Below are 23,163 nucleotides of genomic sequence, written 5' to 3'. Positions count from 1 at the left end.
GTGGTCAAATAGATTACGTCTTCATAATTACCCGCTTCAACAGGTGGAATGCCAATGTACAATTAAATATGAGTTAGATTCGAAGGTGGATCATGAGGCCATTAGAAATTGATGCGGAGTTCATGGTGGAATTATGCAAAGGTCATGGAGGAGTTATGAAAGCTATCAATCTGAATCATTACACATAGTGGAGCTGGTGGTTTCACAACTATATAGATTATGCGCTTTAAAATGCTATTTGAAATAAATTGTGCTCATACCTTAGAATCTTACCACTTCCGTCCACTAATCTTTGATTGGCTGCTTCTTGTTGGTGCTTTAGGTGCTAACATCTTCAAAATATTTTCCTTTTCCATACCTGCATTTGGTTTTCATCATTATTTGGCTGACATCTAACTATGAGTGCTAAGTAACAGAGTATTAGTTGCAGAATCAACAATCAACTACGGAATCAGTATTCAGCTGCGGAATCAGAATTCAGTTGCGGAAACTGACACAATGAACATATGACTGAATGGAGATGGATGGAAATTAATGATGATTGAATGAATGATATATGAAAACTGGACATGAAAGGACTTTTATTGGCGAAATGTGATGATGAAATGGAATAAAATGAAGTGAAGTGAAATGACATGAAATGGAACAACTATGAATGAAATGAGAGGGTTTTTTTTTTGGAAAATATAGGGTGTCAGAAGCTTCTAATTTTTGTCCTGTATTTTTTGTATAAGACTGCCAATCAATGATTGGTTTTCAGGCTTATACAATTTATTATTTATTTATTTTAAAAGAAATGAAAAGAACAAAGACTAGGCTGGTGGAGAAGAAGGATTCTTCTTCACCAGCCTTATTGTAGAATTATCTCGAAAGATTTTGACAAATTCCTCCTTTGAGAGTGGCTTATGATATATCTTCAATCTGTGACCATTCACAATGAGAGGAGTTTGATACTCATCAATGGTTTTGATCCTTACTGCTCCATTGATAAAGACTTTGTCAATCTCATATGGCCTAAGCCAATGAGTCTGAAATTTACCTTTGAAATCTTTGAACTAGGAATCAAATAGCAATGCCCAATCTCCTTCTTGAAACTTTTTCTCCTTGATGTATTTGTCATGCCACTTAGCTCTTTGATATTGAACTAGATCAATTCTTAGGATTGCTTCTTGTCTGATCTCATCTAGTTCATTCAACTGCTCCATTCTATGCTTTTGAGCTTATGATAGATCCATTCCCAATTGAGCTGCCATCTTGAAGGTTCTAACTTGGAACTCAATGGGGAGCAGAACTTCTTTCCCATGAACAAGTTCATAGGGAGAATGTCCTGTTGTGTTCCTCCATATAGTTATGTAGGCCCATAAGGCTTCAAGAAGCCTTTCTACCCAATCTCTTCCATGTAGATGAACAGTCTTGGTAATGATGCCTTCAATAACTTTGTTTGTGGACTCTACTTGACCATTTGCTTGCGGATGTTAAGGAGTAGATTTTTTGTGCTTAACCTTGTATTCTTCCATCAGCTTCTCCAGCAGTTTGAATGTGAATTGACTCCCTGATCTGTCACAATTTCTCTTGGAACACCAAAGCGAGTAAAAATATCCTCAAAAAGAAAACTAACAACTGAGTGCTCAGTAGCAGAAAATAATGCTTTGGCTTCTACCCATTTAGTGACATAATCAGTACATACCAATATATACTTTCTTTGTTTAGATGGTGGATTAATAGGTCCAATAAAGTCTAAAGCCCATTTTTCAAAGGTTTTGATGAGTACCTATGGTTTTAATGGCATCTCATTTGAGAGGGTAGGTTTCCCTACTCTTTGGCAGCTGTCACATCTTTTGACATATTGTTTTGCATCTTTGAAGAGGGACGACCAATAATATCCTAAAGAAAGGATTTTATAGGCTGTCCTTTTGTCAGCAAAGTGTCCACCACATGGTTCATCATGACATGCTTTGAGAATATCAGGCATTTCATCTTCCCTAACACATCTTCTGATCACAAAATCTGGCCCTGTTTTAAACAATTCGTTAGAAATCCATGAATATTTTGAACTCTCCTGAATAATATTTCTTCTTTCACTAGGAAATAAATGTGGAGGTAGTTTCCCTGTAACCAAATAGTTAGCTATATCTGCATACCAAGGAGTCTTAGTAGTTACTACAAATAAATATTCATCAGGAAACTTGTCCTCTACAGGAGAATCTTCTTTAGTATTCTAAATCCTAGACAAGAAATCAGCTACTATGTTTTGTTTCCCTGGTCTATCTAACACAGTAATATTGAATTCCTGTAAAAGTAGGAGCCACCTTGTAACTCTACCATTAGTAATGGGTTTGTTCATTAGATATCTAATTGCAGAATGATCATTATGAATAAAAGTTTGATAGCCTGTTATATAATGTCTGAACTTATTGATTGCATGAACAACAACTAAAAAATCTTTTTCAGTCACAGTATAATTCAACTCAGTGAGAGTTAAATTTTTACTAGTATACTAAGAATCTTATGGAAAAAACTGCATATTTTTAGGATGCAATGCATTGTTGTGGGATGAGGCCCTGTGAGGACACATCTACACAATTTAAGGATAATCCCCATATCCAAAGATGACACATATTGTAGGAAGATAAAAGAATTAACAACTCTTAAGATCGAAAGGGGGGCTTGAAATAATGAGCTTACCAATAAGCGAATAAGGAATGATTAATCATAGGATCCACAGTAGACTCTGAAATTTGAGTATAGGAAAAATTTTGGAGAGTGTTTTAGTCACTACAACACTTGGTGACACACTGGTTGAATTCCATATTCTCTGTCTTGGTTTGTTTTATTGGAGGGTCTTGGTCCATCAGGGATTATTGATTCATCATGCAGATTACTTTGGGTTTCCAACTTATCCCATTGGAAGACATGATCCCCTGTGTGCCTTCTCAATTGAACACAACATAAGATTAATCTAGATCACGCTGTTTCGAATTGGGAAGGGTAGTTTAGCTCACGAGCTTAATATTTTTGGAGTGTAGTTTTTTATCTCTAGTGTTGCTCCATTGCTAGAAGGCCTAGATGATACCCCGACAGAAGCACATAGGAACACAATAATTTCTCCACTGCCCACAAGCCTAGATAGTACCCCGGTGGAGTTTCCTCCTTCACCTCTCTGCACAGGAAACCTTTCTCTTCTTTCACCTCTGTTAATTTTAAAAGGTAATTATACACGGGCACTTATTTATTTATGGGGCGAAAGAGGTATCTCGACTTATTGAGAGAATGAGAGGTTGTTCCTTCATAGAATAATGTAAATACCTCTGATTCATGTTTTCTCATTTAGACTTTCCCCTTCTCTATTTCTACTAGTTGGATAAGCTTGAACACTAGAGTAGAAGACAATGTACAGGCATGAGGTTTCCAAAGCTAGACACCAGTTCATGGTTTTACCAAAAATATCCTTACAAATGAATTGTATTTTCCATCAATAATTCATAGGCCAAAAATAACAACCAAACACAAAGAAGATGGACACAGGACTGGCCAAGCGCTGCAGTGTCATAAGGCTCTTTGAACTCTAGCTACATGCACATTCATAAGCCAGGACACAGGTCCAAGCACACCACTTATTCGCGTAGCAAAAACGAAAGGAAAACTCAACACAAAATGGAAAAAGAAGATGAGAGGAAAGGAGTAAACAAAAAGAAAACAAAACTAGAAGACAAGAAAGTAAAATGGCCAAAGAAAACAGGATGTAAAAGCAGGATAAGAAAACCATGACGGACTATGAGTGCAATATGAGTGCAAGGAAGGGAAAATTGAGATGCATCTAATCCTACTCCCATCCTAACAGCTAAACAGTTAAAGTTACCTGAAATGAAACTTCAAGTAAAGCCACCATAGTTTCTCGTGACTTGTGTCGACAAAGATACAAATGATTAGAATAGATAAAAAGTAGTGTGCAACATAAAATACAAAAACTTGAAAAATTTGCACAGGGGAAGGAATGTCTTGCCTGTGGGCAGAAAGACGTGTCACAACCACTACTTTTACCCAATGCACGTGCTTACCTCTTTGATGGATATCGTTTTTTAACAAACCTATAAAATCCCTTATGATTGAGTCCTCATCTTCACTGACCCTCTTGGAAAGAACAAGGACTAATTGTAACTTGTTTTCTGCAACAAATCTTGCCAAATAATATTGTTCCAACCATTCAATGATTGGATCATAATATTCATAATGGCTGTCTTGAAAGCCTCGTGATCTTTGAGAGGATGAATTTTCATTTTGACAGACGGTATCACAATGGGAATCTTGTAAGGAAAAATAAATATGATCATTCTCAATAGTCATGCTAAGACAACGAGGACCTGCCATAACCATCAACACATGCTAAAGTGTTGGCATTATGATGCATGTGTTGTACTTGATGGAAACCCACTCATAGAAGAAGAACTGACTTATATATAACTTATATGAATCTACAAAAGTGAGATCAGATGTGACAGAATACATGAGATGCAAGACAGCTAAAAGGAATTAGTTCAGATATAAGTAGACAAGTTAGCTTTGCCATCAAGTCCAAAGGGGGAGATTGTTGGCATTATGAACAAGTATTGTCATTGATGGCAACTCACACAGATGACAGATCATAGTGCAGCAGGGCAGTAGAAAAAAATTGATGTTTAGACTACAAAGAATGTAGAAAATGAAAGACCCGCAGGTTCCTATTCACAAAGATGCAGCCTTAGACTGGGTCCATAGGTGTGTCGTTCAAAAGGTGTGAACCTAAAGTTCACAAACTTCCATGCAGAGAAAATCGCACGCACATGGGAAAACTTACGGGTGATCCATGGTATTTAGTCGGATGTTTTTGATCCTATGGTTTTGGTCCGTGGTTTTGCTCCTAAAGTATTGAACCCAGGTTTTGGGTCCCTTGTATTGGCTTTCTATGGTTTTGGTCCATGGTTTGAGTAAGGGCTTGTCTATAAAAAGGAAAGGAGATCCTTTGGATGGGCACTCAGATGTTGTATATCTCAAGAAGAGATAGATCTAAAATTCTCGTTAGTTGGTGAATGATAGCCTGATCTAAATCAAGGAGAAACCTGAGTATTATAGACAAATCTAATGATGGGTTGAGATCTCCTTGGTGCATGATCAGATCTATAGATTTGATAGTCTGGGGTATGCTTGAAGTCTGAAAAATTGTCTATACCCGTAGGACTACAAGTGCAGAAAAGGCGCAGTGTGGAGACTTGCAGGCCAGACATGGCCGCAGGTGCGGATACCCGTAGATCACAAGACTCAGAAGTTGTGGATTCTGGCAGATTAGCAGTGTGTGCAGGTGCGGATACCCGCAGATCAGAAGAAAGCGCAGGTACGGATACCCGCAGATCAGAAGAAAGAGTAGGCGCGGATACCCGCAGTTTTCTATTGGTGAAGTTGCGTACCTGTTATTGAAATATGTTTTTACAGTGTTCTGGGTTTTGAAGTGATGTCTAGTTACTGGTATTATGTTTTGATAACAACATTCTGAAGTGATTGATTGAATGATTATGTTTAGCTTCAGTAGTGATGGATCAGGTTCATAATGATTTATCTTTATGTGATCTGATGGACTAGATCTGGTTGCTAACACACATATTTATCCTTGTATATGTAATGATCTGGTGATTGGGTGATTCAGAAGATTGATTGATTATGTGCTTCAATGATATTGATGGGTCCAGTATGAAAATTGGATGAAACGTGGCCTTCAGATTATGTGTTGTGCTTCAGGAGTATCCAGTCTGAAAATGTATGAAACGTGGTACCCAAAGGAGAGAAGATTGTAGGCCGGTGCCTACGTACTAGTATCTCAGCTAGTACAAGAGCAAAGGGGGTGGTAGCTCCCTTCCAGTAGCAGTTGGAAAACGAGTAAAGGTTGGAGCATTTCTACAGGTAACAGCCTGCATACTAGTAAATGGATCGGATAGTACAAGAGCTAAGGGGGTTGTAGCTCCCTTCCAGGAGACTCTCGAGAACGAGAGAAGGTTGTAGCCTTCAGCAGGTAGAAGCCTGTGTACTAGTATAAGACTGCACTAGTACAGAACCATTGTAAAAGAAGTTTCTTATTAAAAAGAAGATTGAGACGACTTGTAGCAGGTGGTTTTCACCCACATTGGGTTTCCACCTTACATCATGGTGTTCATGTGTGCTTCTTGTGTGTGATGATCTGTTCTGTTTTACTGCTCCTGTTTATTGGTCATATGGTTAATAATGTTCTGGTGCACTCATAACAGATCAACTAACTGAATCATAGGACTACTTGATATACACTTGTTGCATTACACGCACTTGTGGGTTGCCTTAGCTGAAGTAGCGTATATGAATCTTAATTTGGAAATGAAAAATTTATATTGATTTGATAATACTGATTCACCCCCCCCCCCCCACCTCTCAGTATTATTTCCAACATAAAGTGCCTCATCTGCTTGATGGAAATATGAAGGGAGATATGTTAAATAATGAAGATCAGAGAGTGAAAAGAAACTATCTTTGGATGTGCTAATGGGAAAAAGATAAACCGAATGACAGTCACCCAAGATAGAGCAATGATGAGATGAGCTAGTTGAGATGTCATATTCCCTATTTGCAATGAACAAAGAAAAATTCCTTTTAACAATCTTGTGAATAATCTGAATAATGGAATGAAGTTCGTTGTCATCTAGAGATGATGGACAAATTTGCAGTGCAAGGTTCACAAGAAGGTTGAGGAGCTGATCATGAAGAGGGAGATTCAATAAGTAAGATCATGGGAAAAAAGAGTATTTGAGATGATCAAATTCACAATTCCATGATTTCATGAGAGATGGAAACTCCCAACCTAAGTTTGATGTAAAATATCTATGTGAAGACAGATGTGCTATAACAGATTCATGAATTTGGTAAAAGTAAAATTTTGAAAATTTGAGCAATTACATCTGGAATACCAAACATTTTTTACACATGAATCCACATCGAGTGAAACCATGCAGATAAATGGATTGTGCATGAGAAATAAGATCTGATTTCGTTCGAGGGGCTTACTAGAGTTGTGAGGTGTTGACATAACCATCAACGGATGTTGAAGTGCCATCTCTATCATAGGTTTCAACAATAATCATATTTCTCAATTGAAGAGCCTCTTCTAATGGTACATCCAATGGTAAATGAATTGGCGAGCTCACACGAGTAAGTTGATTTGACAAGTTGTCTTCATGCAACATAAAATATGATGATGGGTGGGAAGAGTCATGTTGGATTAGACTGTTTTCATCATGGAAAACCTCACCTCCTTGTGTCAACTGAGGATATAGGTCATCGGATAAAGAAGCAACAGAACATGGAGTATCTCCGCCACATGTGAATGCATTGCGAATGGTAGGACATAAGGGAAAGTGAGGTCAAGAGGAAGTTTCAATATGGAAGTCTTCTTTGACGTGCTTGGTCACTCGTCACATCATACGGAAGCATGGGAGGGATGACTTCCCAAGACTGAGGGTTGATTGAAAGAATTAATTGTACAAGATGTTCCACCAAGATTAGCATATTGAGAATCGTTCAAGAATGACAACTTATTGTTTTTATGTAGACAATTTTGAAATAGAGAGGAAATATTGATAGTTGAAGGTGTTGCATGTCCTCATGCAACCAAAACTGTGACCATCCTCCCTTCAGTTCATTTGCTCTGAGACCTCTGCTAATACATCCAGCCTTCTTTTCTTCTTCCTTGGTACCACTGTCATCCTAGGCTTCCTCATTAGGCACCTGTATTTGAGGTTGATAAGGGCTCTGCTCAACCTCCTGCTATTTTTCTTCAATTTCCTATTTTTCTTCTGCCACAGCCCAAGATGCAACATGGTGTTGTCATGGATAATTCTATCCAACCTGCTCTATTCTTTCAATGTTTCATTTTCCCTTTTGATGTTTCTATTCAGGACTTCCAGTTCAAAAACTTCCTATTTTAGTGATTGGATTAAAACTTTCTGGGATGTATTAGGCTGAGTAGATGAAGTTCCTTGATCTGTTGCAGTCTTCTCCAACGATTCAATAAAATCATACATTTCTTGCTGGGTTGGATCTATTTCAGGTGTAGCCTTTCTTGGAATGACCCCATAATTTGGTTGAGAAGGACTGATCTCAAAATCTGGTTGAGAAAAAGGAGAATGTTGTGGGCTATGGTCAGGAGGGATTGCTGGAGACTGTTCTGGTGTTTCCCCTCCTAAGTCTATGAAGTGGGACCCCTTAGTTTGTACTTTTTTCAGTTTACCTTTAAGTCTGGAGCTCCTCCTTAGATTCTATGAGCTAGTGTCTCCTTTCTCTACACTTTGTTTTTCTTTCCCTTTTCCCTTTGTTGTAGCTGATTGTTCCTTAAGGTAGATTAGTCTTTCAGAAAGTATTTGATACTCTTCTGAGGAAGGTTCTTGGGTTTGATAGGTAGCTTCAATATGTCTTTTCCCCTTTAGTTTCACTTTCTTCCTAACCTCGGTTCCTTCTTTCCTACTTTCAGACAGCTTTTCTTCCTTACTAGTTTCTTTGGCTATGTTTGTAGGAGTATCCTGAATGTTCACACTTTTTTTCCTTCTCCTACTTTTCCTTGTTGAGCTACCTTCAAGTGTTTCAGGTGGGTCCTGAAAGAAGTTTCTAATCAAGAACTGTTCCCAAGTGTCCTTTCTTTCCTTCAATTGTTTTTCAATCAGAATTTTAACAAGGCTGTGATGGTAAAGGTGAGGCTCTACGTCATTCAGATTCTTTTGTATAGTTGTGGACATCTTTTTCAGGCTACTCAATAGGAAATAAGGCAAATTGATGGTTTGATTTTCCAGAAAATTCATTAGTAACCTGATGTGGTACATGTACATGGACCCAAACCATCCTTCACAAGTAATAAACTTCTGAATTGTCAATAATAAACTAGTCCACTTTTCCTCTAGAGCAGAGACAGGGATTCCACGTTTGAAAATAGTTATATCCATACCTGGGTTACGCAAAATAATCCTCCAGGCCCACTCATCAAAGTCTTTGTTTTTGAACCACTGTTCCCCCTCCTATGGGAGCTCCATTGCTGCTGCAATGGATGCCTCTTTGACTGAAAATTTAGGATCTCCAACCTCAACTTCCACGCCATTAAAAGACCTTGCAAATGTCTTCGTGACTTCTTTATTGTGACCTCTAAATTTCTAGATAAATTGCAGCCACCGTGCCTTCCTTAATATGCTTTTTAACTGTGGATAACCCTCCATGAATTTATGCCTGTCTGGCTCTGTTCTTACCAGAAGGCCCATTCCTTCCTCCTGCCCTAAAAATACCTCTGTGAGTGATGGACTGTAAGTGATGGATTGACGGAGGTGGTATGGTTGTGTGAGCGAAAGATGGAGAAGGACTGTGGAAAAACCAGTAGTTGTAAAACAAAGGAACACAGAACATGTAGCGAGAATGAGTTCATAGAGTGGAGGCTTGTATAAACAGGCCAAAACTAACAAACGCAACTTCAATGGAAGAATATGGAACTAGAGTGAGTCTGGCAGAATTTCGAATTAAAAGGCTGCAAAGTGGACGTTAGCACGTCCATAAAATGACTGCGAATTTGTGCGGCAGAGAAGAGCCGTGGTCAAATAGATTACGTCTTCATAATTACCCGCTTCAACAGGTGGAATGCCAATGTACAATTAAATACGAGTTAGATTCGGAGGTGGATCATGAGGCCATTAGAAATTGATGTGGAGTTCATGGTGGAATTATGCAAAGGTCATGGAGGAGTTATGAAAGCTATCAATCTGAATCATTACACATAGTGGAGCTGGTGGTTTCACAACTATATAGATTATGCGCTTTAAAATGCTATTTGAAATAAATTGTGCTCATACCTTAGAATCTTACCACTTCCGTCCACTAATCTTTGATTGGCTGCTTCTTGTTGGTGCTTTAGGTGCTAACATCTTCAAAATATTTTCCTTTTCCATACCTGCATTTGGTTTTCATCATTATTTGGCTGACATCTAACTGTGAGTGCTAAGTAACAGAGTATTAGTTGCAGAATCAACAATCAACTACGGAATCAGTATTCAGCGGCGGAATCAGAATTCAGTTGCGGAAACTGACACAATGAACATATGACTGAATGGAGATGGATGGAAATTAATGATGATTGAATGAATGATATATGAAAACTGGACATGAAAAGACTTTTATTGGCGAAATGTGATGATGAAATGGAATAAAATGAAGTGAAGTGAAATGACATGAAATGGAACAACTATGAATGAAATGAGAGGGTTTTTTTTTTGGAAAATATAGGGTGTCAGAAGCTTCTAATTTTTGCCCTGTATTTTTTGTATAAGACTGCCAATCAATGATTGGTTTTCAGGCTTATACAATTTATTATTTATTTATTTTAAAAGAAATGAAAAGAACAAAGACTAGGCTGGTGGAGAAGAAGGATTCTTCTTCACCAGCCTTATTGTAGAATTATCTCGAAAGATTTTGACAAATTCCTCCTTTGAGAGTGGCTTATGATATATCTTCAATCTGTGACCATTCACAATGAGAGGAGTTTGATATTCATCAATGGTTTTGATCCTTACTGCTCCATTGATAAAGACTTTGTCAATCTCATATGGCCTAAGCCAATGAGTCTGAAATTTACCTTTGAAATCTTTGAACTAGGAATCAAATAGCAATGCCCAATCTCCTTCTTGAAACTTTTTCTCCTTGATGTATTTGTCATGCCACTTAGCTCTTTGATATTGAACTAGATCAATTCTTAGGATTGCTTCTTTTCTGATCTCATCTAGTTCATTCAACTGCTCCATTCTATGCTTTTGAGCTTATGATAGATCCATTCCCAATTGAACTGCCATCTTGAAGGTTCTAACTTGGAACTCAATGGGGAGCAGAACTTCTTTCCCATGAACAAGTTCATAGGGAGAATGTCCTGTTGTGTTCCTCCATGTAGTTCTGTAGGCCCATAAGGCTTCAAGAAGCCTTTCTACCCAATCTCTTCCATGTAGATGAACAGTCTTGGTAATGATGCCTTCAATAACTTTGTTTGTGGACTCTACTTGACCATTTGCTTGCGGATGTTAAGGAGTAGATTTTTTGTGCTTAACCTTGTATTCTTCCATCAGCTTCTCCAGCAGTTTGAATGTGAATTGACTCCCTGATCTGTCACAATTTCTCTTGGAACACCAAAGCGAGTAAAAATATCCTCAAAAAGAAAACTAACAACTGAGTGCTCAATAGCAGAAAATAATGCTTTGGCTTCTACCCATTTAGTGACATAATCAGGACATACCAATATATACTTTCTTTGTTTAGATGGTGGATTAATAGGTCCAATAAAGTCTAAAGCCCATTTTTCAAAGGTTTTGATGAGTAAGGTTTTGATGAGTACCTATGGTTTTAATGGCATCTCATTTGAGAGGGTAGGTTTCCCTACTCTTTGGCAGGTGTCGCATCTTTTGACATATTGTTTTGCATCTTTGAAGAGGGACGACCAATAATATCCTAAAGAAAGGATTTTATAGGCTGTCCTTTTGTCAGCAAAGTGTCCACCACATGGTTCATCATGACATGCTTTGAGAATATCAGGCATTTAATCTTCCCTAACACATCTTCTGATCACAAAATCTGGCCCTGTTTTAAACAATTCGTTAGAAATCCATGAATATTTTGAACTCTCCGGAATAATATTTCTTCTTTCACTAGGAAATAAATGTGGAGGTAGTTTCCCTGTAACCAAATAGTTAGCTATATCTGCATACCAAGGAGTCTTAGTAGTTACTACAAATAAATATTCATCAGGAAACTTGTCCTCTACAGGAGAATCTTCTTTAGTATTCTAAATCCTAGACAAGAAATCAGCTACTATGTTTTGTTTCCCTGGTCTATCTAACACAGTAATATTGAATTCCTGTAAAAGTAGGAGCCACCTTGTAACTCTACCATTAGTAATGGGTTTGTTCATTAGATATCTAATTGCAGAATGATCATTATGAATAAAAGTTTGATAGCCTGTTATATAATGTCTGAACTTATTGATTGCATGAACAACAACTAAAAAAACTTTTTCAGTCACAGTATAATTCAACTCAGTGAGAGTTAAATTTTTACTAGTATAGTAAATGGCATTTTGTCCCAACATAGCCCCTAAGTCAATCAAAGTATTTGGAATTTCTATCCCATTTATGTGTTTCTTGACAATTGGACTACCTGGATCCACATATTTCTGCATGGTAATTTTTCCCATCATGATATCTGTAATTTTTCCTACCAGGTGGATTCTTTTTGTATCTCTTGGTTTCCTACCTTGTCTTTTGAAACTCAACTCCTTTATTGTTTTTGCTAGAATAGGAATCTCTCTAATGGCTTGTAGCAAGGGAATCTTGATACAAACATTCTTTAATTCATCTAGAAAATCATAGTTAGGCACCACGATTTCTTTTTCCACCCCATTGTCAATTTGTAATCTTTCAGGGAAAGGAGGCATGGATGAAGATGCAAGTTGCTCAACTATAGGAGTTGTGGGGGTTGACTCCTTTTCTTCTTCTTTTTGAATGATTTGGTTTTGAGGAGATGCTTCTTCAGAACCTTTATTGACTCTGATCACCTCAAAGGCATCTTGCTCTTGAACATCTATAGAAGGTTTTTCTAAAACTCTACCAGATCTGAGTTGAACATCATTAAGAGGAACAATCATATAGGTAGGAAATTGTTGTCCTTCTACCATGTAAGCATTCTGAGGATTTTTGTTGTTGGGGTTTGGTAATGGCTAGGCTGGTAGTTGATTTGTCTTTTGTTGAAATGGAAGCAAGAGTTGAGAATTTAGATTTTGTTGAGAAGGTTGTTGTTGTGGAAATGGCAATGAAAGTTGTGGGTTTTGATTTGGAAGTTGTGGATTTTGTTATTGATTTTGAAAAGATGGAGGATATTGATAAAATTGAGCAAATCTCCCATAGGGATTTTGCACCCCTTGTGCCCATGATTGGTATGGATTTTGAGGTTGGGGCCAAGGTTGTTGCGAAGAATTCCAATTTGGTGGGAGCTAAAAATTCATAGGATTGTTAAATCCTTGATTTTGTTGCCCTTGCCAAGGTCTTCTTGAAACAAAACAAAGGGATTCTACTGAATTTGGATCTTCCTGAAAGACAGCTTTGAGCCCAGGAATTGAAGGACAATCCTTGGTCTCATGACTTTTTGAGCAAATCATACATGTTTCTACAACTTTTGCATCCAAGGGGCATTCCCTTAGAGCATGTTTCTTTCTACATTTTGGGAAAAATATGGCCAATGCATCAGCTTCTGCTTTCTACTTGTTTTGAATTTTAAGGGTGTCTAGTTGTTCACTAAGGCTCCCTAGAATATTAGTTTTGAACTCATCAAGCATATTGCCAATCTCTGCCCTACTTACTGATCCAGTTGCAGATTTGTTTGCTCTAATAAGAGAAGGATCTCTAGGCCCTTTTCCAGTTTTAGATTTTCCCCTTGAGAGATGGACACATAGTTCTGCTATGTCACGAAGTGGAAGTTGAGAAATGTCTCCCTTCCCCATCATGTTTAAAATATCTATCCATTCATCTCTAATGGATTTCAATAGAAGGCCTTTCAAGGTTCCCTCATCTAAATTACTCATTTTCGCTCTCTTTAAGTTGTATTGAAATCTTTCAAGTAAATCCTCCAAGTTCTCATCTTCTTTTTGCATCATTTCAAATACCTCATCCTTATGATTAGTGGGCATACAATAATCCAGATATCTATCCAAAAATGTTTGTTTCATTTCATTCCAAGTTCTAATAGATTGAGTGACTAATCCCATGAACCATTTCAAAGCAGCTCCTTTCAGTGTTGAAGGAAACAGTTTGAGTTTTTGAGAGTCTTCCATATAGTCATACGTTCAGCACAAGACTTCAAACTCAAATAGAAATGTTTCAGGATCCTCACTTCACAACCCATAGAAGTTTGGGAGGACAGATGGTGAAATGTTTTTCATTTTTGTATGGGTTTCCTCATCAGCTATAGGGAATCCAAATGAGTTATCTCCTTCCCTATTTCCCCCATTATTACCTCTACCTCCTCCATTGTTACCTCCATTATTTCCCCTTCCTCTACCTCTACCCCCTCCTCCAAATCCATCTACTACTTCTTCTATCATGATAGTTTCCTCAGGGTCTTCTAGTTCTTCTATTAATGGCTGACGAGAGAGAGTTTCTCCCTTTCCTTCTTCTTCAGGTGATTCTACTTCTTCGATTACAATGTGTTCCCCTGTAGAAGTGAAGAAAGGTTCTTTTCCTAGATCAGATTTAGTAGATAGTGTGGGAGAATCTTCTAATTCAGCTACTACCCCTTGAATTCCAGGAATCCTAAGGCTGGGAGTATGAGTCTGGGATGGAGGTGTATCTTGTCTATGCCTTGAAGTAGCCGGAGTTGTGAAAATCGAACTTTTGGCCCTAGATATAAACGTTCCCCTAGAATCTCTTGCTCTATGCATGTCATTTTTTTTATATTTTTTTCCGTCGGGCTAATAATTCTCTTTCTGATCTTCCAGATCACACTAGGTGCAAGAAGAGAGCATAATCAAGAAATTATTGAACTAATAACTCTCTTTTCTGATCCTCCAGATAACACTAGGTGCAAGAGGAGAGCATACTTCAAGAAGTTATCAATTTTTCCCTTTTTTCTATGTAAGAGATCGGCTACTTAGTTACACTTCCCCGGCAATGGCGCCAAAAATGTTTAGTCAATTTAGTATGTCCTAAATTGATACATTAATTATCAATCCAGGAGTCGTAAACTGATGAAGTGTGGAGCACTATATGTGCAAGACAACCTCTTTCTTAATTTTTATTGTTTTCAAATTTATTTTGTTTTGGGGTTTCGTCTTTGTTTGTTTCCTAATGCAAATGGAAATCCTATTCCTAAGTTTTAAGAATACTTTAGAAGGCAAGTATGGATATAGATTTAAGACAAGGTTTTATGTCCCTTATGATAACTTCCAGAGCTTAACACTTCAAAGGATCTCAAAACATACTAGTGATAAAATTAGTGCTTGAACAGGAATGTAAATGTGCAGCTATTCAAATCAAACAAATGATGAAATACTGATCATGAAATCACTGTCTCTGTTGCTCATCTAAATACAGAAATAAAAGTTAAACTATTGCACTCAAACAAACCAAAAATTGCAGACTAATGAAAGTAAGATCAATTGACTTCACTTATAATCCGATAGCTCGCCAAGTAGCTTTTCGGGGTTAAGCCATGGCTCCGGAGATAACGTCAAATAACATGAAGAATTGATATCTAAATTACCTACTTGCAAATGAAAGTAAAATCAAGTCACTTCACTTATAATCCGATAGCTCGCCAAGTAGCTTTTCGGGGTTAAGCCATGGCTCTGGAGATAACGTCAAATAACATGAAGAACCTGATATCTAATTGCAGAAACATAAGTAAAATCAAATCACTTCACTCATAATCCGATAGCTCACCAAGTATCTTTTCGAGGTTAAGCCATGGCTCTGGAGATAACGTCAAATGACATGAAGAATTTGATATTTAAACTAGCTAACAACAGCAAAGAAATAAGACTGAAATCAAAGCATAACTGAAATTGAAAAGCTAAGAAAACAAAGTCAGCAGAGAGGCCAATCTCATGTAACTATTTGATGCAAAAATTATATGAAAACGCTCGAGCATAACCTATCCTGAAACACACTGATCAGTGTTAGTAAAAATATACAATGCCGGAAAATCATGTACAGGAATGAAACATTAACACCATAAATGAATTACGAAATATATACAGGTGAACAAGCTATGAAATATTTACAATGGAAATAAGAAAATGATACATGAAGACTTTACAGAAATAAAGAAACAAAACCTCAACCAGTAGGGGCCCTCTGTATGGCCTTGGTTAATATGCTGTCAATCAGAAATTACGCTCAAATAGTCATAAGAAACATAGTTTTTATATTGCAAAACGGAGGACATGTCTTCTCATTACAACAACAGGACTAATGCTATGGAAAAAATATATAAATTAATAGCAAGGCTATATCAAGACTAGCTACATGCGTTTGCAAATGCGCTATTTATAGAGGAAATTACATAGTTGTTTTTTCTGTGAGAAACCTTCAGCAGAGGACACGTAAAAAGACAGGACCCGTGAGCTTAGCATATTGGTTGCCATGATCATTCAATCTACAAAAGGTGGATGTTGAATTTCCGTCATGGAGATGGTCTATAGCTGTCAAAAGGGATCCACGGATCTAGGAACGGTCTCAGACCTTTCACGTGATGAAAACAGAGACCTGTTTGCTATAGGAGTCCTTGTTTGACCGTCGTTTGACCAAGGCTTCCCTTTACAGATTTGACTGAACAGATAGGACCTGGTCCATGTCCAGAACATTCCTGAACCACCCACGTGCCTTGTTTTACTTGCTGACACCTGTAACCTATAGATCAATAAAAACAGCTGCGGAAATTGGTTGCATTCCGCAACTGATGAGCAAAATCTAAGTCAAATAGCAAACACAAAAATATAGTTAGAAAACCACTTAAATGCACTCTTAGAATCAATATGTAATGATCTTTGATAGCTTATGAGGCCCTGGTGAGGGGAAAAAGGTCTAGGAAAGTATGTAGAAGAGAGGTAGTTTTAGGGCTCAACAATAGTGTCCTCACTTTTCTGCTCCTCTTCTTGTATGATGTGACATTGTTGCGCCTCATCACAATTTGAGCCAGTAGCTTGAGAATCAAGAGAATGAAAACAACTGGCTCATGAAATAAATTTTTCAAGCGAGACATGGTACAATGAGTCATGGCCTGTAGATGATAGAGGATGGAAGATATGCAGATTAGATTCGAGACTTGAGTTATGAACAGTGATGTTCTCTTCAGAAATGGAGGAGTGAGTCTTCGTGGTTGGCTTCCTGAGCCATTCTAGAATTTGCTCCATTGAAAAAGGAGATAGACAAGAAGATGGGTTGGTGACATGCTGCACAGAGTTCTCAACTTCATAATCATTGCCAAGGGGAACCCACATCAGGACCGGAAAAGGAGGAGGACAAGGAACAAATGGGGTGGTGGGCTCCTCCTCTACAATTTGAGGTGCCTCACGATCCGTAAGAGTCGGGGAGGAAGGGAAATCATGGAGTTCATCATATTGGGAAACATGAACCAATTGTCTAAACTCTTGTTCCAAGAAACCCGAGTTCAAAATTTATTAAGGAATTTTGAAACAGAGGTGAAGGAAGCGATCAGAAAAGTCTTGAACTAATTCATCAAGCTCCATTCTTAAACCGCATATTTTTTTACAGAGATCCAAGTGGCTATACTCATCGAACGTTTTAACCATCATCGCGACAAGCTGACCGAATGAATCGATTGAGACCAAGGGTAATGTATGACACCAATGTTTAACACGACCTTCGAATGTGAGGGTGAGTAGTACAGTGTAGACACCTTCAGAATTTATTTGGTGATGACAGCAAAGAGTCATAACTTGAAACAAATGTACATGAAAAGATGATTCACCCTCACCATTGAACTTCAATTTGGATAGGTCATGAATAACTTCTATAGGGATGGTACATTTAGGATTTTTAGGAAAAAATCATGTCATTATGATTTCGGGAAGAGCCATTTTAAAATAAGAGATTCAAATGGACTGTATGGGCGTAGCTTGTCATCTAGACCTCCTTCTAGCACCAACAATGTTGATGGTGTTGGACCCTCCAACATTCAAGGGATCTCCCTGGTATGAAGTCCCAACTAGACCTCACACCATTTGGTGTAGGAGTCCCATATATTATAAAGGCTCGGTTGTCATATACTTAGATATATGCCTTGTCTCTAGCTGTCATCATATGAGAGCATTTATCTGGTATCTTCAAACAATAAGTTAAGTTTTCCTGGTGAGTGCGTAATGTAACTTGTGTCTCGGTTATCTTACTGCAAAAGGGGAAAGTAAAGTGAGCCTCTAAGTGAGTGGTAATAGTACCACCCAGGAAGAGACACACGTGAACCAAAAAGGCATGTCCGACATCCAGTGGAATATTCCACATGGATGTGACGGTCATTATAACCAGGAAACAAAGATGGTCTGTCGAGTATCCCATGGATTAGTCCATAAGGATGTGACAATGGTAATAACCAATATACAAAGGTGGTATGTCTAATATCCCACGGAATAGTCCAAAGGGATGAGACAACAGTGATAACTGGTACAACACATTCCCAACAATATAAGTACTAAAACAACCAAAGTAGTTCAAATATGTTAGTATAGGTGAAACAAACATGCATTACAAATGCTGAAAGAATAGTCATACAAACATCTACAAAAAATGCATGAAAACGTGTTGGCCTTAACAGGTTTCTAAATTAAGAAAAAGTCCCAAGACACATCTTTACACCATACATCACTAGTCCCAGTAGTGTGATAGTAGAGCCACTCCTTAATCCTCAAGGAACTAATTGTCTAATCTCAAGGCTATGTGGGAGGAGCTGAGGTGAAAATTCCTTGCTCATACAATGGGAGGGTATATATAGCCAAGGATGATGCTTGACCCTTGTGACTCTTGGACTACCCTCATGACAGTTGAACTTCATATGATTTTTCAACTGACATTACTGTTCAACTTCTTGTGTGCATCCATTGGACTTCCACTTTACATTACATTCAGTTACAACAAATATGGCCCATAGTGGTGATGTGGCCTTGGAAAGTCATGACACAACTTGCCTCGACACTGTTGACATGTACTAGCTAGCTATGGTGTCCGTGTCAAGTTACTGCACTGCTAAGTGATGAATGTACTCTCTGGTGTGCTTTGTCTTCTCCTCAACATGGCTTGATGCTATGGGGTCTTCAATGGTCTTGGTATTCCAAGATGTTTGAATGCACGTGTTCCTTTCTCTTGTTGCTTGATGTGCTTTGTTCGTCCGTCCAGATGGAAGTAAGTCTTCTGGCAGGTATGTTCTTTCTTCATCTTGTTCATCAACTAACCATGATCCATCTGTGTACCTGTTTCTGCAATTTTCTCATGACAAGATGACATCAAATCCAAAACCTCCTAGTCAAGCATGATGCATTGTTTTCTTGTTCCAGGCCTGGGATAGGTAATAATATGGGAAGAGGGCCCAACAACTACACAATTCACATCTCCATGTGATAGGGATGAAGGGCAAGTCACTGAGACAGTGTAGACCGCAGCTCAGGTTGGGATGAGGAACTCAGGGGAACAATCTTCACTGTCAGGGAAAACTATGCAGAGACCATTAGGAGGAAAAATTGTGCAGTGAAGGACACCAATGGTAGCTGCAAGGTGGGAACCTGAGGGGAACCTCTTTGCAGTTCCTAGAGGGAATACACGATAGGGTTGTAGAGGGCCACCTGGGTAGTTCTATGTAGCTTTCAGAGGGGAGACAGGACAAGGCAGCAAAGCACCAATTCGACATTTCTTCGTAATTTTTAAGAGCAGGGCAGGCCCAGGTCTCTGTGAAATGTGGTGTTCTAGTAGGCAGGAAGGAGCCTTGACGACTGTTCTTGGGAAATGTGTAGTTCAGCTAGGATGTGAGGTAATTTCTACCTAGTTCTAGCAAGGAAGACAACTGCTCATTTCTAGGATTGCGTAGTGTAGTTGGCCTAGAGGACTGCCTCAACCACTGCATAGTTCCAAGAGATAGAGTAGCACCACTAAGTGTTGAGATCATGTAGTGCATCTCAGTCGGGGTTCAGTGAAGTGGAGTTGTTTCGTCGAGAGATTTTCATAAAAATGGCAAAGTGTGAAAGGCAAGTGAACTCGTGAAGACTCATTATTGTCATCACACACTTAGCATACTTTGACAACATGACGACACTCACCACTAGGAAAACATAACAGAGCATGACCCTCTGTGGGACTATCTAGAGGTGAAATAGACAAGTTCAACACTTGGGATAGACATTCATACGCTTGTGATGACATTTAAATGAAAGTGCTTACAACTTTGTGTGTTAGTACGACGGATGTTCACATATCTAGTAAAACCCAAACACATCAAGACAAACCTTCAAAATCACCAGAACAAGATTGCAATCATGACAAAGAAATCGACATGCCAAAAGAAGGAAGTTGGTTGAGCAAGAAAAAGGGAGCAAGACACATAGAGGAAACACAGTGAATGAATTTCAATGCTTGCAACTATGCACATTATTGAAGACATAATGATACAATAATGATAAGCATACCTTCAAGCTACACTAAGAAGTGTATTTCAAAATATGTGCTTTCTTTTCATACCTACCCTCCAAGGGTTGTGTATCAGATGGAGTCTTCATGTGGTCCCGATCTTCTATCATACCTTGGGTTCCTTGGTCTACATATCTTCTTCATTAGCTCCTTGAGAGTCCTCTAGAATGTCCTCCTTCTTGTGATCACTGAGAGACACATCTGCATAGTTTCAGTGGGCTGTGACTTGCTGCAGGATGAGGCCTTAGGAGGACACATCTGTGCAGTTTTAGGATGAAATTCACTGTTGTGGGATGGGGCCCTGGGAGGACACATATGCACAGTTTCAAGTTGGAAGGCAGACTGGGTAGCTGAGGGACAAAACTACGTAGTTTCTGCAGACAGTGGGTTCCGACTGAGGGAAGGAAATTGGAGGAAACCATTGCACAATTTTGAATGTTAAGGGAGGCTGGGAAGATTTCCCCTTGAAGAAAAACAAACTTTATTTTTCATAACAAACGATAATCCCCATAGAAAAATATGACACATACTCTATAAAGATAAAAGCATGAACAACTCTTAAGATCGAAAGGGCATCTTGAAATCATCAGCTTACCAATAAGCGACTAATGAACAATTTATCACAAGATCCACAGTAGGCTCCCAAATTTGAGTACAGGCCAACATTTTGGAGGGTGTTGCAGTTGCTACAACATATAGTAAATTTGAGGCACCTTCCAATCTGTTCTCAAATAGGAGGTTAGTTGATGTCATTCTTAATATGTATTGCACAAAATCCTAGATCCTATAAATAGGTAATCACAACCCTTGAAATCCTTGAGAAACTAAATCAGAGAAAAGCTCTGATACCTTGTGGATTTGCCTATTCCCAGGTGATCACTGTCCAAATATTATGTTAATCAAATAATTCTTGCAACAATCACCCAATCATTGAAAATAGTAAATAGTAGAAGCATAAAATAATTCAAACGTATGTACATAATTTTCTTTTTCAAAATTTCTTATCATTCATATAATTATTGCTAACAAGTTATTCTCCATAGCTACTAAGTCCAAACAGTTGCAGGGTAAACAAATCCACCCCAACTTGAGTTGTATGGCATGTTAAAGAGGTACAACATGTAGGGAACTGAGAAAACAACAATTTCTATTATATACCTTGTTGTATGGTTGTATCACTTGTGATTCAATACAATATGACGTTTTACAAATTTGTATGGTTGTGCATATTTGTTGTATAGACTTTGTGGTATGCTAATGCTTCTCCTTGCTAATGTGCTTTACCTTCTAGTTGTCTTTCAGTTGTTGTCCCTGTCTAATAAGAATTGTGTTTTAACCCTATCTTGATTTTTCTTTTTACTTTTCATTGAAACCATGATTTACCAAAACCCTAATCTCTTGGTGAGATTTCTGATTGAGATTAATCTTATAGTGTAAGTCATTAATGACTAAATATTCTTTAGACTCAACATCTAAATATAAGACTTCTGAAACATTCACCCTGAACATATGTGGAAGTTCTTGTCCAAGCTATATTTCTCAACATAGATAGATCTATTATAAACTTCCCTTGTTGAGTGCCCCACCCCTTAGGGTTTCTCGACCAAATTAGTTTCTATCAAGAATCTCTTTCCCACAACCTTGAATATTAGGGAAGTTAGGCTTCCATTTTCTTGTGCTTGTGCTTTGATCATATGGTAAGGTCCTTTAAGTATCGTTTCCTCATCAAAGGACATCATTTTCTATGCATTACCCCTTTACAAGTACTGCTAAATATATTGAGGTGTTTTTATTGTTGCCTCCTCACACATCCTTGGTAGCCAGCATTAGCTTTAGCTCTAGATTGAACTCTACTGTAAGTTGTAACTCTAAGAACCAATGCTAGTGCTACCCTCCACAAAACTTGACATTCTCTCTTTTTTCTTGCATTTATACTTTCTAGGACTTGCACCTTCTTTTATTTGTTCTCTTATCTATATATTTGGGTTTTTAAATAGACACTTGATTATACAATTCTTTCTCTTTATCTTCTTTGAGTATTGTTATAGGAATTGCTTTAATGCTACCACATTGTATTTACACTAGATGTGTAGTATCCCTTAGGGAAAAATTTCTCTTAGGGTTGACAAGAGCACATGACAAGATTTTTATTCTAACTAGTATCATAATGTTCTTTCAATTTTTGCAAATAGAGACAATATTGAATACAATAAACAGTGTAACCAACATTAAATTCCACCAACCTTTCATATGCATGAAACCAATACAAAAATACATAATGGGTTATAAACCCATAGTCCTTCCAAATTACACACTACATTTTTAGATACATGACAATTGCTAATGCATCAACAAACCCTATTATCTTAATACTTTTAGTTTGACGTTAAGCCTTAGGAATAAGCCAAATTTCATTGCCTTTTTGCTACGACGGTCCAATGCCTTCCATAGACCTGCCTTGTAGCCTAGATCAAGTCCTAGTCGTTAGGTTTCCTTACAAAATGTGAGTTTTGGCTCCAACAATCCTTGAACTAACCTATGCTTCCCAAAATAGTCCTTCACTGCCCCAAACCAAATCTTAAGAGGGTTATTTTCCATAGTTTCCATCTTAAATAGACCCACTAACCTCAACATAACTTCAAGAATGATGAATTGATGTTATGTATCATCTATTATCATAAATAACCCTTCCTAGTAAGGTTTAAGAAAGCCCTTATTGTCACAAAGGGTTCCTTTGGATATTTGCTATCCAAATTTTGTCTTCCTGCACTAGCATTTGAAAATGGGTTGTTGCCTTAGATTTGGCCTCAAGGCTATTTTGTTGCCCCAAATATTTACCCTTTAAACAATTTTTCTTTCCATAGAAGGACACTTCAAGGTGGGCCACATGCCTTAGATAAGGTTTCAAGGTTGTTTG

At 38.0% G+C, this 23,163-nt stretch overlaps 1 pseudogene; it reads left to right on the top strand.

The window, feature by feature from the left end:
- LOC149265265 (auxin response factor 17-like) overlaps window positions 1-23,163 on the top strand; it is a 46,916-nt pseudogene that overhangs the window by 13,994 nt on the left and 9,759 nt on the right.

The sequence above is a fragment of the Pinus tabuliformis genome, chromosome 6, assembly GCF_031772625.1.
Source record: "Pinus tabuliformis cultivar Carrire ecotype Pingquan chromosome 6, CPIR1, whole genome shotgun sequence".
NCBI classification, from domain to species: domain Eukaryota; kingdom Viridiplantae; phylum Streptophyta; class Pinopsida; order Pinales; family Pinaceae; genus Pinus; species Pinus tabuliformis.
This window is presented reverse-complemented; position numbering and strand designations above follow the sequence as displayed.